This window comes from Anabrus simplex, chromosome 11 (assembly GCF_040414725.1).
Source record: "Anabrus simplex isolate iqAnaSimp1 chromosome 11, ASM4041472v1, whole genome shotgun sequence".
NCBI lineage: Eukaryota > Metazoa > Arthropoda > Insecta > Orthoptera > Tettigoniidae > Anabrus > Anabrus simplex.
Window position 1 is genome coordinate 94,386,703 of NC_090275.1, and position 17,843 is coordinate 94,404,545.

Genomic DNA, 17,843 nt, shown 5'->3' on the forward strand with positions numbered 1-17,843 from the left:
AGGGAATGGCGGAACGTCGTGTTCTCCGATGAGTCACGCTTCTGTTCTGTCAGTGATAGTCACCGCAGACGAGTGTGGCGTCGGCGTGGAGAAAGGTCAAATCCGGCAGTAACTGTGGAGCGCCCTACCGCTAGACAACGCGGCATCATGGTTTGGGGCGCTATTGCGTATGATTCCACGTCACCTCTAGTGCGTATTCAAGGCACGTTAAATGCCCACCGCTACGTGCAGCATGTGCTGCGGCCGGTGGCACTCCCGTACCTTCAGGGGCTGCCCAATGCTCTGTTTCAGCAGGATAATGCCCGCCCACACACTGCTCGCATCTCCCAACAGGCTCTACGAGGTGTACAGATGCTTCCGTGGCCAGCGTACTCTCCGGATCTCTCACCAATCGAACACGTGTGGGATCTCATTGGACGCCGTTTGCAAACTCTGCCCCAGCCTCGTACGGACGACCAACTGTGGCAAATGGTTGACAGAGAATGGAGAACCATCCCTCAGGACACCATCCGCACTCTTATTGACTCTGTACCTCGACGTGTTTCTGCGTGCATCGCCGCTCGCGGTGGTCCTACATCCTACTGAGTCGATGCCGTGCGCATTGTGTAACCTGCATATCGGTTTGAAATAAACATCAATTATTCGTCCGTGCCGTCTCTGTTTTTTCCCCAACTTTCATCCCTTTCGAACCACTCCTTCTTGGTGTTGCATTTGCTCTGTCAGTCAGTGTATTTCGTGCATCACAGGTTTCTTCAACTATTTCACTTATGGTAGTTGCAGCCATGTAACATGAAAATTGCAAATCTTCAAAGCTGTTGTCTGTTGCTAGAAATCTTAATGTGACTGTAAGTCGATCCGCCGGTGAAATGGTCTTCCTCATAACCGTATCCTGCTTTATTACAAATGGTGAAACCAATGCAACTAGGTGTTGAAACAGCTGTTCATCCATTCTTAAAAAAATTCTGTAGTCATCTGGCTCACTGTTGAGTCCTCGAAGCAATTCCCCATATCCATGACTCGTACGTCTATTTAACCAGCTTTTTATCCACACTGTTTTTGCCCCCTTCTTTTCCTCTTCTTGGTGACCAAAGCAGACGCGATTAGAACCGATAGATCCATCCTCCCTGACTGCACAATTGAAACTGACACTTTATTGATCAATATTATTGAGTTGTGTGAGGGCTACAGCTTTTTTTACCAATATTGCGTCAATAATATTGCTTCATTTATATTGATCGTGTTAAGGCCCGCTTAACATACAAGATGAGGTTAATGAGCCTGAAGAAGAATATTGCCTGCACTCTGAGGGTGTTGGATGTTGATTGTATGAACGATGATGTGCCAGTGGTCGAAAAGGTTCTACCTTGCGGCATCAGATCGACGAGACAGATAGCATCCGATTACGAAGGTACAGTGGATGTGCTTATCGGAGCAGATGTGGCTGGGAAAAATCTGGAAGAAAGGCAAATTGGACGTGGTGTCATCTGGAGTCGTAGCAATGGGTCCCTACTTGATTTGGCTGGTGTTTGATAGGACACAATAATGCGTTAGTACCAGTGGAGTACGACGGTCGTTTTGTTGGGACCCGGGGCCCTTCGAACCAAAGGCTAGCATGCTATGTACACGCACGCACATTAATGGTGTCCCGACATAAACAATCAACACTGCCCCACTCCAGTACTGAAAAGGAGGGGAGAGAGTAAAGGGATAGTGTTGAAGGCCACTCCAGTACTGAAAAGTAGGGGAAGGGAGTGAACAGGTAGTGCTGAATACACAGTGTGTGTATTCCGGCGTTATACTGTAACATTGTAATAAGATGGCTCATATCCTATCACAGGTGAATCGAGGACGTATTATTGGCATGTGGGAGGCTCACATGGTCCCCCAAGCAATAGCACAAGCAATACCATGCAGTCTTAAGACAGTTTGGAGATGGATAGAAATATGGCAAGAACGAGGTGAAGAAGGATTGGTAGACCCGATATAACGCAGCTACAAAATATTCCTAACTAGTATAAAATACTTTTCTGTTAAAAACCTCCTTTACCTCTTAATACTGTAATTATCAGAGTAGGTTACTTTTTATTTTTTATGTTAAAATGCTATTTGTTCGGGGCGTCGACCTATAGAGTTATTTTGCCCCTACTTGCACAATATATGAACCTGCATGTAATTGGAATTGCGGAAGTGTTGAGTGTTGAATGTGAGAAAGGTTAAGGACGACACAAATACGCAGTCCCCAGGGATATAATCATGTACAATTAAAACCCCCTGACCCTGTCGGGAATCGAACCCGGGGCGGCCGGACGCGTTGCCCCGTACACCGCGGGGCCGGACGAGTAGGTAACCTGATGCTGTACTTCAATACATCCGCCATTCGATCGCAACGAAGTCTTGTAGCGGGCTGTCTGCATGCAGTCCATGCAGCAATGCGGTAAGCGAAAAGGTGAGTCATTGTGCCTTCGACACTACCTCTTCTCTCCCTTCCCCCATGTTTTGTACTGGATCGTCCTTCAACACTACGCCTTCACTGTCTCCCCTTCTTTTCAGTACTGGAGTGGGGCAGTGTTGATTGTTTATGTCGGGACACCATTAATGTGCACATCTGTACCACTAATGTTTGTGCTAAATTCAACAGACGACACTATATCAGCCCGCACCCTAACATAAAACGTTAAGTTGGTGGTGGTGGGGATTACTGTTTTAACAAATAGAGGTTAATATAAAAACTAGCTAAAGTACCGGTTCTTCGTACGGATTTATGAGCAAGTATTACGGTGGTGAATGAATGGCTAAATAAATAAACTACAGCCCACAGCAGTTTTCAAATGTGACCCGTTGCGGGGAAAGGGACTCAAAGCCGGCAATGGCAGTTTTACAGCAAGCTGAACAAAAGTGTCTGACGTGTAAAAATTGCATTTCTATATTTTGACTTCTTGCGCTACCTGTGGGTCTTATTAACAAAAGTTATGAAGTAGTTCGAGTCTCCTCCACTCGATGTCATAAAAACTTTGTACACACATGCAGAGAAATGGTGTCCCAATATAAACAAAGCATGGCTTCCCCCCACCTCCTCACTTAACATATTGCTGCAGGTAGACAGCCCGCTATAAGACTGTTGTGATTGAAATGGGCACAGTGGTGGACGTATAGCAATACACACACTGTGCCTTCAGCACTACCCGTTCACTCCCTTCCTGTCCTTCTTGGTACCGCAGTGACTTTCAACAGTACCTCTTCACTCCTCCTCCTTTTCAGTACTGGAGTGGGGCATTGATGATTGTTTATGATGGGATACCATTTCTGTGCAAGCGTGTACATATGAAAATATACCTTTGCTATTAGCAGCGCGGGAGTAATCCGAAATTGGTTCACAGGAAAATCTGAATGCTTCTGAAATACGTGCCTCCGCCCAGAAAACGCCTCTGGAAGCGTGTTGGCCTCGATAGGCTGCTCGAAACCACTGGCGGACGGTGGACTCTCAGGTCGGGAAGGCGGCCACAGCACTTTTTCCACACAAATCTTTCTTTGCTACTGACCATTACCACCGTACTCATTCAAGTATCCCACGCGAAAACGAACTTTGACTGCTGCCAACCCTCACAAAACGCGGGATGAAAGCCAGGGGCCTAGTTTGAATCAAAATTCCTGGTCTCAAACGTTACATTTCAATATAACTATTTATTATTTTTCTTCTTAAAACAGAAATAAAGGGCAAACAAGGTCATAAATCATTATTTAACTTTATTGTATGTAGCCACGGAGATTTGGCTGGCGCATGCTCGTATGGGGGTTTGTGAGAATATCTTTACTGCTACGGACTCTGCCGAGCTTAAAGCTTCTTCCCGCACCCTTCCTTCCTCAAAACCGTCCACCAGCGCGCTTCCCCCTTACGACTCAACCCCCTCACCCACACTATGTCCTCGGATGGAAGCTCGAGAGTCCGTGCCTTATCTTGAAAACATTTACCAGTGAACTACGCGCTGAAAGGCAGTCACCTAAATTTGATAATTTATTGTTTTTTTTTTTTTTTTTTGCTAGGGGCTTTACGTCGCGCCGACACAGATAGGCCTTATGGCGACGATGGGATAGGAAAGGCCTAGGAGTTGGAAAGAAGCGGCTGTGGCCTTAATTAAGGTACAGCCCCAGCATTTGCCTGGTGTGAAAATGGGAAACCACGGAAAACCATTTTCAGGGCTGCCGATAGTGGGATTCGAACCTACTATCTCCCGGATGCAAGCTCACAGCCGCGCGCCTCTACGCACACGGCCAACTCGCCCGGTAATTTATTGTTGAGCAGTCTTCGTTATTGATGAGAATTTACAGTTTTACAATTAAATGTAAATGTCTTAGCATTATTCGAGTTCAATATTTGACTTCAAATGTCGAGAGAAAATAGAAGAACCTTTTCGTTCTCTAAGGAGGACACCATCCGGGAGTCCTCTAAGGCCGGCCGCTACTGCTCAGAACTGTCCAACCACCCACTCAGTTTGCTCCGCGAAATATTTCGCTGCGTTAAATATCACTTGCGCCAAGCTAAAATAGTATTAGTACATACAGTAAATGGGACCTTTCAATCTGACACAGATTATAAATGACATTTCAATGTATTCGAATGTTGTATACTTTTGACCATTACTGCAGCTGTCAACAGTCTCACCTTTGACCCTAGGTTTCTTCAACACCTGATCGATCACGAAGGATCGTTCTTTAGACAGGAGACCATGAGGAGTGGGAGAAGAACCAGCAGAGAAGGGTAGCATATCGTTATGTACAACAGACATGTGTGAGTGTATATGAGTAACAAACACAAAGCTTACAGTATATGAGAACAGCTACTGCATAAGAGCAAGTGCTGTACTTAAATATCTGTTACCTAGCAAAAGCTTAAACACATTGTTTGTTCTGAATACAGTGTTCTTATTGTTAACAGGAAATATCATTATCCTAATCTCCTCATTTCATCGTTTTTCTAGTGTTCTTGGTTTAAAAGTGTTACTGGTGATTACTGTTTTAATCAGAGGGGGGAAAAAAACGGAAGTGATCCGACACTTCGAAAAATGAAGTTATTGGCCGAAGAAAGACAGGGCCACAAAGGGCGTGAAAAATAAAATCTTCCTGGGCTTCGGATGCTCTTAATACCGGAAAAGAACAATAATTGACCGAGGAAGGTCGGATAGGATAGATGAAAGTGAGAAGCCTGGCACAAGTAAGTGGAAGCAACGCCAAGACTCAGCTAATGGCCCCGTAGTAGTCGGATCACGCTCCCAAGTTAAGAACCGCTGGGGCCCCATTTAGTCACCTCTTGTGACAGGCAAGAGATACTCCCGCCAACATGGGGGACTTCATTTAGGAACTGCACATTTCACCTGTTATTTTATAGGTAATGGAATAGGCAATGTGCCGGCACCGGGTTTTACACTCTCCGTTCCTGCTATATATTATACCATGTCATGAACTCCTTTGATGAGACTGACGTCTGGAAGGGCATCAGGTCGTAAAAATTCGCAACGGAGATTCACCTCGCTTCATATTCGACCCCGTAGAGCAGGCAAGTCAAAGTCATGAGCTGGCAGACAGCTCTGCGTGCATGAGAAACAGCAGATACGAGAGCTACTCCAGGATGTTATCAGATAACGCAAGCACCGAGCTCGATAGCTGCAGTCGCTTAAGTGCGGCCAGTATCCAGTATTCGGGAGACAGTGGGTTCAAACCCCACTGTCGGCAGCCCTGAAGATGGTTTTCCGTGGTTTCCTATTTTCACACCAGGTACACTCCTAGCCCCTTCCTGTCGCATCGTCGCCATAAGACCTACCTGTGTCGGTGCGACGTAAAGCCAATTGTAAAAAGTGATAGCGCAAGCACTGGTGTTCAAATTTTTCTTTAAAATATTTATGTGCATCTTGTGATCCATTGTTCCTTCTATGACATGAATTGTCCTACACCTCCTGCACTCATGCACCCCCACACCATCAGGGAACTCCCGTGTTTCACTGTGGGTACAAGGTTCTGCGGCTCCATCTTATTTTTCTTCCGCCAAACCATTCGCCTGCCATCTGACCCAAATGTGTTTTATTTCTTTTCGTCCTAAAATTGGCTTTATTTGGCGAAAGCAAGCCGTTTCTTGCGATTCGTTGCACTCACCCGACATTTCTTACGAGCCATTATACCCATCTTGTTTGCAGGTATTCCTTACTGTGTTAACACATACCTTTGAGCTTCTCCTCTCCAGCTCACCAGCCAACTTCGCTGCACTAAGTCTTGGATTTTTCTTGATTTCTCACGTAATAAATCTTTCATCTTGATCGGTCAGTGGCCGAAGACGACCACTCCGCAGCTTGTTTTGGAATGTTTTTGTTGAGCAGAAGCGATCCACCACCGACTGAACCATTGATCGAGGTCTGCCCACTGGCTTTCCAATCGCATAGGACGATATGCAAGCGCAGGACGAGTTTCCTCCCCGTTACGCTTGTCTCTTTACCTTTCTGACCCAGTGTACAACCTTAAAGGGCCCCATAGACGGTCCGTCTTAGCGTCCGTCTTACCTGCGCAGTTCTAAGACGACTGGTAAGACGGACCGTGTGTGGTAGAATTTTCATCCCTGTACCGTCTTAGGCTTGGCTCGAAGTGAATCTGGCAGCGCCTGATTTTTCTGTGCGTGTACAGGTAAGTCGGCGAGCAAGCGTCAGTTTTAACCAATTGCTCCTACAGTGCAGTTCGCTCGTAGGACATAATGTCGGATCATGTAAGAATCATGCCTCGAGCGTTTCTGATGGAATTCATACAGCTATACCGTTGTAATCCGTGCTTGTGGAAAATCAAAAGTAAAGAGTACATGGTACAGGTTTTCTTTGCATGTTTTCCATCAACCGCACCCAGACAGTTTGGAAAATTCCATTTAATTCAAACTGCTGTCCAATACATGTCCATTCATCTTCTTTTGTTGGAAACTGAAACAAAATAAAATTAGTATTAATATTATTATTATTAAATCATGCAACTAAAATATAATTTAACCCAATGTAATTATATTTTTTTGTTTTTAGGTTGGTTGGACGAAGACTGTTAATTTTCACACTCCGTTATATAATTGTTTCTTATTGTACTCTAAGCATACATTATACCTTGTTTTATATTAAATTAACATAAAATACATTTCCTTTTACCTTGTGCAAGAAACTTATAAATAAATTTTACTTACTTTGAGATACTGATTCTTGCGCACTTTATATATTGCAGAGCAAGTCTCAGGAATTATTACTCCCAAAGATTGGACTGAAATTGCAGCGGAAAATTTCAGATCTTCGTAACTTCTACCGGTTGCTAGGAAACGAAGTGTGACGTTGAGTCTTCATGCGGTGTTATTGCCCGTCTCATTGCATTGTCACTCTTCCTGATATGGGGCGCTACCAGGTGAAGAAGGTATAAATACGTTTCACTGTCCATCCTCAAATAATTGTACCAGCCACCTGGTTCAATAGTTAAATCTTTCATTAAAGTTATATGCGACAGTGTATCTCGTTTAACTAACCAAGCTTTTGCCCATTTTGATCAAGCCGTTTGCTTTTTAGCTTTTGATCTCAAAGCTAATGCTAGAGCGGTGTAAATTAGAAGTTCCTCTAGCATGTTATCCGTGCACGACTAGCGAAAACTGATCGCAAGTCTGACAGCAAAACGGAGCGTCTGTGTCCTCTTCCGTGTTCCGTCTTACCTCTCATCTTAGAACTGCGCATGCAAGACGGACAGAGCTGTTCACAAAAACATGTTTGAGTTGCGGAATTGTGACGCCAGTGCTTGCGTGAGTCACGAGTGACGTTTCACCCCTGATCACGCGTTTTAAACAGCCATTTCGAGCGTAGACGAATACTTTATGACAGTGCTGGATTAAGGTGTTTGGGGGCCCTGGGATATTTAAAAATGTGGGGCCCCTTCTTCGTAACATCACGTAAGACTAGCATACTGAAGTCGTTACAGAACTACTTCCACTTAAATTGATGAATAGGGAAGTGTTGAAATAGACTACAATTTTTCTCTATTTTCATGTTAATATTTCATAATGCCAAAACATATTTTACATTTGTCTCATCATCACTATCAAATCGACATACAAAACAGAACTCACGTTTTTTGTCATCACTAGGATATTTTCTATCCATTTTACAAGAACATTACAGTTGTAACTTACGAATGGTTCAATAATCAGAGGTGAACTGGAAGTTCTCTTCCTGATGCACAGATGTAGTATAGCATGCGCATTCCACCGTGCTTCCCTTGTCCCCTCCTGCTCACTTCCTAGACCTTTTCCTCCTTCCCCCTCTACCCGTACTCGCAAGCTGCCAGACTTAAATGTTCGTCAACAATAACCTTTACAATAATTACAGTGCGTTAGTAGCGAGGATTCGTGTCTCCGGACGGTAACTGATTCTAGCAGTGATGAAATACTAACGCGGACAGCTGATAAGAAGGAAGGAAGAGTGAGTGTTCGATATTTTGCGAGGTTAAATATTCATATACATGCACGGAGGTGGAGCAGGAGGCCTTTTTATACAATTTTAGGTTCGGCCAAGGGCCGGGCCCCCTTGGCACGCGGGGCCCGGGGCTGCAGCCCCTTTAGCCCCCTCCTTTATCCGGCCCTGCTTTATGAACTAGCTAATAACAGAGCTTTTACGTAAGGGTGTATTCTGCCCGAAGGCAGGTCCGAATCTTCACAGAGGTGTGCCTGAGCCGGAATTTACGTACGGTAGGGTGGCCAGTTCCTTTCCGCTCCCCCATTCCCTTACCCCCACAACAGCGCGTGGCAACCCATCCAAATCTTGACCACGCCCAATGTTGCTTAACTTCGAAGACCTCACGGGATCCGGCGTTCAGTTCATTTCATTCACAAAACAGCAAGTAGACGAATACTTTTTGGACTGACTGTACGTATTTTCTAGCTCTGATTCACTGTCCCACGAAAAGCATTAATTTTGTGTACATCTGCCATATGTTTACTCCTTTCAGTTCTTGCGCAACAGCTCTGTATCTGTGATGCAGTCTAATTTAAAATGCTGCTTTACGATAAGTTTTGTCATGCTGGCGTAATGGGTTTTCTCACTGAATTCGGTAACAGTAAATAAATTATCGTTACTGCTAAACAACTGCCCCGTAAGTGACCAAAGAATTGCAGCCTGTAACTTTAATATAAGGTTTATGTTATATCTTCGCGACAGTTTTTCAGCCACGTCACATCATCATAAGTTACTGTATATTTAATATCTTTTTAGGCAATAAGTTCTTTCATTTCTTCGGAATGCTCAGCAAACATAACCTTCCGATAATCGTGGCATTTAATTTTCTTTCCCACCTCACTGATGACATTCCCTGCTATGTAATCAACAACCTTATCAGAGTAGTGGGTGAATAACTCGTATTTTGTTAGCACAGCAATCATGATCTGTAGAGGTGCTGTCATCGGAAGTAACCCTAGTACTGTACACAGACAAGAGAAGCATCACTTCTTGTCGATGGGTCAATCTGTCCCAGTAAATACTTCTTTGTATGCTGATTTGAATTATTCTGCATCGGGATTATTTCTGTTTCCTTCTTTGTTACGTATGGATGAGAAGAGCAATTCTAAATTGTCGGTAATGCCTTGGGCAGCTAACGTCTCCTGCCATTACCCCGTAGACATACCATACAACATACAAATACAAGGCAAGGGTTGGACACACACATATAGTATTCTTCAAATGTTCTGAACAGAGAGTATTTTGCAGCTTTGGATACCACTTGTCTCTCTTCATGTTATTCACCCTCTGCCTAGTCAGCTATTTGTCTTTAGTGAGAACCTGTGACGAGAATTTGTGCTTTACAGTGTACAGTGGCAAAAATTAAAGATGATCGTTCAATGTACGTAAGCCTTCTTATAATAGAAAAGAAATGAACGTACCTGAAATCTGCTATAGCCACTCTATGTATTATATTCTAGCTCATTGGCTGAAAACGTAATCTCTTTCTCTCACACACAGACTTGGAAGCGAGGATTCTGCGCCCCGCACCCCCTCCAAGAGTGTATTCGTGTAAACAAAGATTAGCCTAAAGTAGTTCCAGTGTTGGTTGACATTATGCTTTATACAGTACGGTATGAAAGACAATTCAAACGTTACAATGGTGTCTGTACAAGACAACGTAGAGCATGTGTGAAATCATTCCAAGTTCAGGTTGCCAATGATATTACACTGCTACTTAACAAGGCAAGCTGTCTCTGTAGATCAGTGGTAGAGTGTTCGACTCCGGATCCCATGATTAACAGGTTCAAACCCGCGGGGAGGGTGGGGTTAAAAGTCCATTCGACACTCCATGGCGTACGACATCAGCATGTAAAAGATCTCTGGTAACACTTTTTGGTGTTTACCCGACAAAATTAATTAAAACTCAGCCACAGACGCCCAAGAGAGTTTCGGTCTAGGCCTACTACATGGCACAGTAAACCGAAACGTCGAAATTCACGAGCAGACAGCCAGATGGCGTCAAATCACAATGTTCACACACTGTAGCTGAGGCCAAGTTATTAATTTAATATTAAGTTAATATAATATATTCATATATTTAATATATGAATGAAAACCTACAACCTGTTTTCCAGTCATTGACCGGGCCAGGGATGTAATGAATGAAGCAGATATAGGCTGTTAGTACGATGGGGTCGCCACTCCCAAAGTGATTTATTAATGAATGATAGATGCTATGAAATGAGAATGGAGAGTGTTGCTGGAATGAAAGAGTTCCCGAAGAAAACCTGTCCCGCCTCCGCTTTGTCCAGCACAAATCTCACATGGAGTGACCAGGATTTGAACCACGGTATCCAGCGGTGAGAGGCCGACGCGCTGCCGTCTGAGCCACGGAGGCTCCTAATTTAAAATAATATAATATAATAAAAATCTTCCGGGCAGACGCCAGCGGGATGAGTACCGCAGCAGTAGTCGAAACGTCTGGGAGAAGCGAGAGGAGTGGACCACGGCATAATAGCCCGGAAGATTTTTATTATATTGACACCAGCCGTGAAAGCCTTCATACTTTAATAAATATAATATTTTTCTTTCTTCGAACTTCACTGTACAACAGTTGATTTTAGCAAATGCTCGTAAATGCGAAACCTAATGAAAGTACTGAGGGATGAAGAATTTTTACAGTGGAGAAGGCCTATGGGATGGTTTGAATGTACTGCTACTTCCCTCTTGGCTGTGCCACTGAACCAGACTGCCAAAGAAGACTACAATGTGTTTCTGAATTTCTCAGGTAGATCTTGAATAATGGAGATGCGCTTCGACTTGAAACACTTTTCGCCAAGCACTAGGCCTACTTGGCTGTCATGGCATATTATTAAACATGCGACTTTGGAAGAAGCTTCAGCCTACAGGCCATACCATTGTTGCCAGATACTCCGAATTTGGGAAAACCTTCCCATTTTTAAAATTATTTCATAAAATACGAAATTAGATGGAAATTTTCTGATTTGTTTCCATCCTCACTTTATAGACACAAGCCACAAGGCAGAAGTATTTTTCACGACTGTACATCAGTACAGTAACGTGTTTAACTTCCCTTCAACTGCTATCAGTTTTACGAGAATTTTGGGTGCAGTGCCTTGAGAATAAATTCTTTAACGTGCCAATGGCACGGATACGGTACTTCGCATATAAACACTGTTAAATGACGGCCGATTGAGCTAGGCTACTATAACATGATCCTGGTTACGTGAATGATGTTGATCCACGAAATATCACTGTAATATTTGTCACAAATGGAAGATAGTAATTGCTTTTACTCAAATAATGTCTCAAATCCCAGGTTGATTAAGAAATAATACGAAATATTTTAATTTAGAGAATACATACTTTACTGCCTTACAACAACTATTTCTGCTACGTCGCAGCGCTTCCGTACGTGTTTTGTTTGTCCAACACTGTCGTCTGTGATGTCTTTGCTCTGAAGTTCTTTGGGTCGTTTTATTGATTTTTCTCATTCGATGTAATTTGATGGGTTGTCACTTCATGTGCATTAACTGATTTATTAAACGATTTATTGGTCCAGGGATCATGCTATTTTCCTTTTAATATAATATATATGTATTGGTCCAGGGATCATGCTATTTTTCAACAAAATACCCGCACTCCCATTCGCTAGAAAGAGAGCTCGTTGGTGCCAGCCACTGATCTCTATACATGGATGGCTGGTGGCTTGGGTAGCAGTAAGCCGAATAGAAGATAACTGGCGTAGCAAGATGGCAGTGAGCGCACCGTGCAGTACACCACGAGGAGCGCGCTTGCTTTGTTTATGCTTAGTTCAGTGACGCTAGGTCTCTTGATTGTAGTTCCACGAGTGTTCTGTGCTGTGTTATTGCAAAGTAAATAGTAGTGTATTTTACGAATTTAGGTTCGTTGCCTTGTAGTATACTTGTGGATTACAAGATTCAATTTAAATATGTATGTGTTTATCTGAAATATGAATGAAGAAACATTCTACGGGGTATTAACATACCGCAGTGTTCAGCTTATGGCTGTACAAACAGAACCAATCAGCAGAAGGAGAAATCATTTCATCGGGGAGTTTTATACTGTACATAAGAATCTCCCTAGGGTAGTGTTTTGAGTTTTAGGTTTATTGTATCTTTTTTCGCATATTCCGGGAGCAAAATGGCAATTAATTTTTGTAGGTTTCCTTTCTCGAGACCCGAACTTCTAAGATCATGGATAGGAGTATCAGGCGGGAGAATTGGGAGCCTTCTAAAACAGCTGTTCTCTGCTCCGATCACTTAGAGGAAGACTGTTTTGATAGAAATGGACAAACTGTACACCTTAGAAGTGATGTATAGCCAACTGTTTTCAATTTTACTGAACATTAACTGCAAGTAAAGATTTACTTATATTTTTTTATTTCTCATAATTAAACTGACGGTTTCGATGAAATAATTGACGTGACCTTATAACAATCTTAGAAAATGAAGTCTGGAGGAATTCTAGACCTTATTTACATCAGTAATAATTATGGGTTTCAGACACTGGAGTGGTGGGAGAAGGGAAAGTGTGGTGGGTGTTTGGGGCTATCCCATTATACTATTCGTGGTATTTGGGACTCTTTTGACTGGTGTTACATATTTCTGATGATGACTATCAATATCGCTTTGCTAGCTGAATTTAATTAAAGAGGTCTGTAATAGTAAATTAAGCTGCAGGTAATGTGATATATTGACAAGTTTTGAATATTTGCTGGTTTTATAAATGTGTACATTTGCTTCAACGATATTTTAATTTAATAATATGCGCGTTATTTCATGGAAACAGGAAACAGAAATTCATTATCAAGCACCGATTACGATATGTCGAATCTAGGCCTGTATAGTGAGCTACGTTTATGGGTACATCATTTTAAGAATGCATAATTTCGTGACATACATGTACACAATTTACAGCAATGTTTCCAGAAACTGATTTTCACTCGTATTGTGTTACCGATCGCTAATTGCATGTATTCAGCACCTAAGTTAATATTTGTCGGCCGTTATTATACACTCATGTTTATTGCTATCCCAGAGATTTACTGACCTCGGAATGACGTGTCAGTGATCCCAATGTCCTTATGCTTTGAGTGAACATGTCTCTATATTTTTAATTATTCCAATGCGCCATTAATTGCGACTTAAAATTGACCATATTATCATTGCTTCCCCATAAGGAGAGCTCTAGGTTGGGTACGCCAACATGGCGAACCGCGCGCTCAACTTGGCGTACTTTCTCCTGCAGCGGAGACCTGCCATTAGCGATCCATGTATAGAGATCAGTGGTAATGACAGATGTTCTCCCTGAACGCTCCTCGTCGTGTGTATTCCCCCTCCCCAGGTTGAAGTTGCGATACCAGCGCCGAACAGACGACTCGTCCATCACATTGTCTCCATACACCTCCGTTAATTGGCGATGAATATCACAAGGTCGAACGTTTCATGCATTAAGAAATTTAATCACGGCCCTCACTTCACAACTGGCGGGGTTCTCAATTTGTTTAAACATTTTAAACGATCACAGACACAACACAGTCAATGCTAGCGTCATGCAACCTCGCACAGAACAGGCAGACAAGCCACAAGACGCGGTCTGACCTTGTCCAGCGGCTACTCGAGTCGTCAGCGCTTCAAGCGGCGCTAACGGGTACTACTTTCCGGATGGCCCTCGAACAATAATTTGGTCGACAGTAAATCATATGTTTTAAAATGCTGATTATCATCACACTTTATCCAGGCTTTGGACTGGCATAATGATTGTCTTAAAATCATTTTGGCGTGTTTTAAAATCAGCTGTAACTAAGCTTCGTCAATTACTTTTGTCGGTTTTAGGTAAGCGTCGTTATAATTTTGTTCCTTTGTACATACCTACTTACATTAGGAATACTTGAAGCAGCAAGAAGATTACGCAATATTTTCTGTGTAAGAAATTGCCTTTAAGCAGGACCTGATGTTGCTAGTTTCTTCATATTCTTTAAGAGTTCTTTCAATCCTGTCATCTTTCTTCACATATTTCGTCTTTCTCCTCTTACATTCAAGACTGAACCCCAGTTTCAGGTACATGGAGTTCGTCGCTTCTGCTTCCTTCTCTAAACAAACCACCAAATCGTCGATGTGAATTTTCAACTAGAGTTGATCTTGTGATGCCATCCCTCTACAGCATTTGTTGTTCGATGTCTCTTTTTATAACAGATCCACATAGTGATTGGTATCTCACTGATTTCAAGCCATACGTGTACAAAATAGTCGAAGAATCCAGTAAGTTTCTCTTTAGAAGGAGCATGTGAATGTATCACCAACAATCCCTCACTGACGTCATACGACTTTAAAATGCCAGAGTAGTGCACATTCGGATATGGAGACGTATATCTTCGTTTTCCTTGTATTCGCTCGTCAGGCCAAGTTCCTGTACTTTTCTCCACAGACATTGCTTCATGTGAAAAAAAAACAGCCACTTAACTCTGATGACGGAAATACTTCTCGTAGGGCTGATATCGTAGCTGCTTCGAAGTCAATACTGATTTTCTTAAGGATTCCATTGGGGAAGCGCTTCCAAGATAAGGTGAAAGAAACGAATATAAGTTTCTTGTTAGGCAGGAACGCAAAGACGACTGGATAAACGTTGCTTTCATCACTCCGACCTCCAAGGTCTGCGTGAATGGTGTATACCTAGGCGAAGTGTTTGCTACAACACTCGAACGTGTCATCCATTAAAAAAAAATTGCGCATAATGCCTAAGACTTTCCCTACCTTTTTCGGCACCATAAATTATAATTATTTCTCCTATGCCGTCGTCAGCTAAACGAAACGGGCTGCCATTATTCATCCTTAACGCCTCTTCATTAAGAATTATCTGAGCACTTGTTTTTGGCTCTACTAGAAGTCCGCGTGCATGATTTCGTTGCCGACGCATTGTTCTTTTTAAAGTTTCTTGAGCTGGCATGTCAGTGACAAAGTCGTAGCCCCTGTTATGCGGATCACCCAACTCCTGCACGTAAATCTGTGATAGTGGATTCACTTCTTCTCTTTCTCTCTTCTTTCCAACTTGAACCTGCTTTTTCACTGTGAAGGCCGCTTCCTCAGGTGGTCCACGCTGATGAACGACGGTATGAAGCATTTCTTCCCCTCTTGTCCTCAGCCGTCTTTTACACGCGTTCTTCTCTTTCAGACACACCCAGGTGACGATAACAGGTTGACTCTCCCTATACTTTCTGTACATATAACGTTTGTAAAGTGCACAACGATTTGCCTGATTAATAACTGTCAACTCCATTACAGCACACAACAGTAAATACGTACACCAGGAAGTTTAGATATAGAATTGTGTCTGTGTCTGAAGGTATCAGTCTCTAAATAATGCCAGCGAGAGGAAAATGTCGATCTGTAAGGAGCGAGCAGGTGTTCAGGCAGGTTAGCGGGGATACCCCGAGATTAAGCTAATGAGGCCCTACTCCTGCTGCAGTGACCGAAAATGTCCTGTGACAACTGGAGAATTTCTGTGAGTGGGCACAAGTTTATCTCAGTGACCGCAAATGTCCGGCGAGCGCAATTGTCCGGCAACCGAAACATACAGCTACACACGCTGTGGCATAAGAATTGATACCGTAATTTGTAGGGGTGTAGCGTGGTTAGAGGAACCTGTCAACTAAAACATGTTATAGAATTTGCGATTATCGTTAAAACTAACACTGTAGCTTTTTTTTTTATTTTTTTTTTTTTAGCTTTTTAACAGTTACTGAATGGTTATGAAAGCATTTAAGTAAAATATTGTTACCTAACTTCTTGAATACTAGATCAACTTCCCGGGCTTTCGAGGATAAGATAAGAATTTAGTCAACACCTCAGAGAGAGAGAGAGAGAGAGAGAGAGAGAGAGAGAGAGAGAGAGAGAGAGAGAGAGATTGAATATTACATCATTTTGAACATCGGGGGGAAGTACCACCGAACATTACTGAAGTGTCCAAGTAGGTTCGAAGTTAACCCGCCAATGCACGGGTTGGGTCTGTGAGACCCATGCGCTGGTATTTCCAACATTTTCTGATAGACGGTGATAGCTGCATACTTCCGGCTTCTGCTACCTTCCTTTTATCACCGGTGTAGTATTCCTGCAGACGAACATGGAAGTGATTGCTTTAGTACGTGAGCAGTGGTAAGTTAAAGTGCTCTGTGGGCCTGCGAGACCCAACCCGTGCAGTCGTGTAAGTTTTTTTTTATCATAAGCATTTTAGTCTTTCCGTATTAACCGTGTACATACAGAAGATTATAGGGTGATTATTACTTAGAGTCTTGTCCAAATCCCTGGTTTAGCTAGCCAGGCTGTCTTTCACCTTAGTTCCTTGGGTTAAGTACAGAGGTGACACTGACAATGGGTTGACCTAGGCTAATGAGTTCGTTTCTTCGTAGGTCTAAGAAAAAGGAGTGTTATGATGTCAGCAATCCACGTGATATGGAACGAGTTGCCGCATTATTGGAGGAACCATTATCAGATGATGAAATTTACTACGGTTTTCCTCTCGTCGATGCACAGCGACGATAAAACTAGGAAAGTATAGAAGGAAAGAGGAAGCCTGTAACAGTCACATTCTATAATTCAGCTAAGGGTTGTGTAGGTTGTGTAGACGAAAGGACGGCTCGAAACACCATAAGTTGGACAATGGTCGTCTTCTATGCGTTGCTGAATATTACAGGCTTTAACGAATATTTAATATTCAGAGCCAACAACACTTAACTCTCCAGACGCAAGGAAAAACAGAATAATTTTTTGAAGAAACTCTTGTTTCTTCTACCTGAAGAACAAATAAGAGAAAGAGCTGTCTCAAGATATCTTCCTAAGAGCATTCGCGATACTGCAAGAAGGATATCTGGCTTGACGGCAGAAGCAGGGCGTGAAAATACAGAAAATAAAAGAGGACGTCGTGCATACTGTACAGGCAGCAAATACCCGCTACTCGTGCTGTTTGTGCAGCAAGTTAATGTATCTTAAACCCTCCGTATTTGTGTGCAGTGAATGTAAAGCTGAAATTTGAACGTTCCAGTGAACATTCTGGATCGTGAAGATTAGGTTATGACGATTTCATAAATTTTGACTTGATAAGTTCTGAATTTTTTTATCAAATAAAATATTGTGTGTAAATTTGCAGTGGTTAGAGAATTGCTTTGTAAAATGTTAAGTAAGTGTTAATCATCAAAGGTTTTGTGACAGCAATGTGTTTATGATGTTATCGGAATAGGAGGGAATGAATACTAAAAATAAAAATATATTAGCATACTATAAAAAGAAATATGATGATGGGTCTGTGAGACCCAAC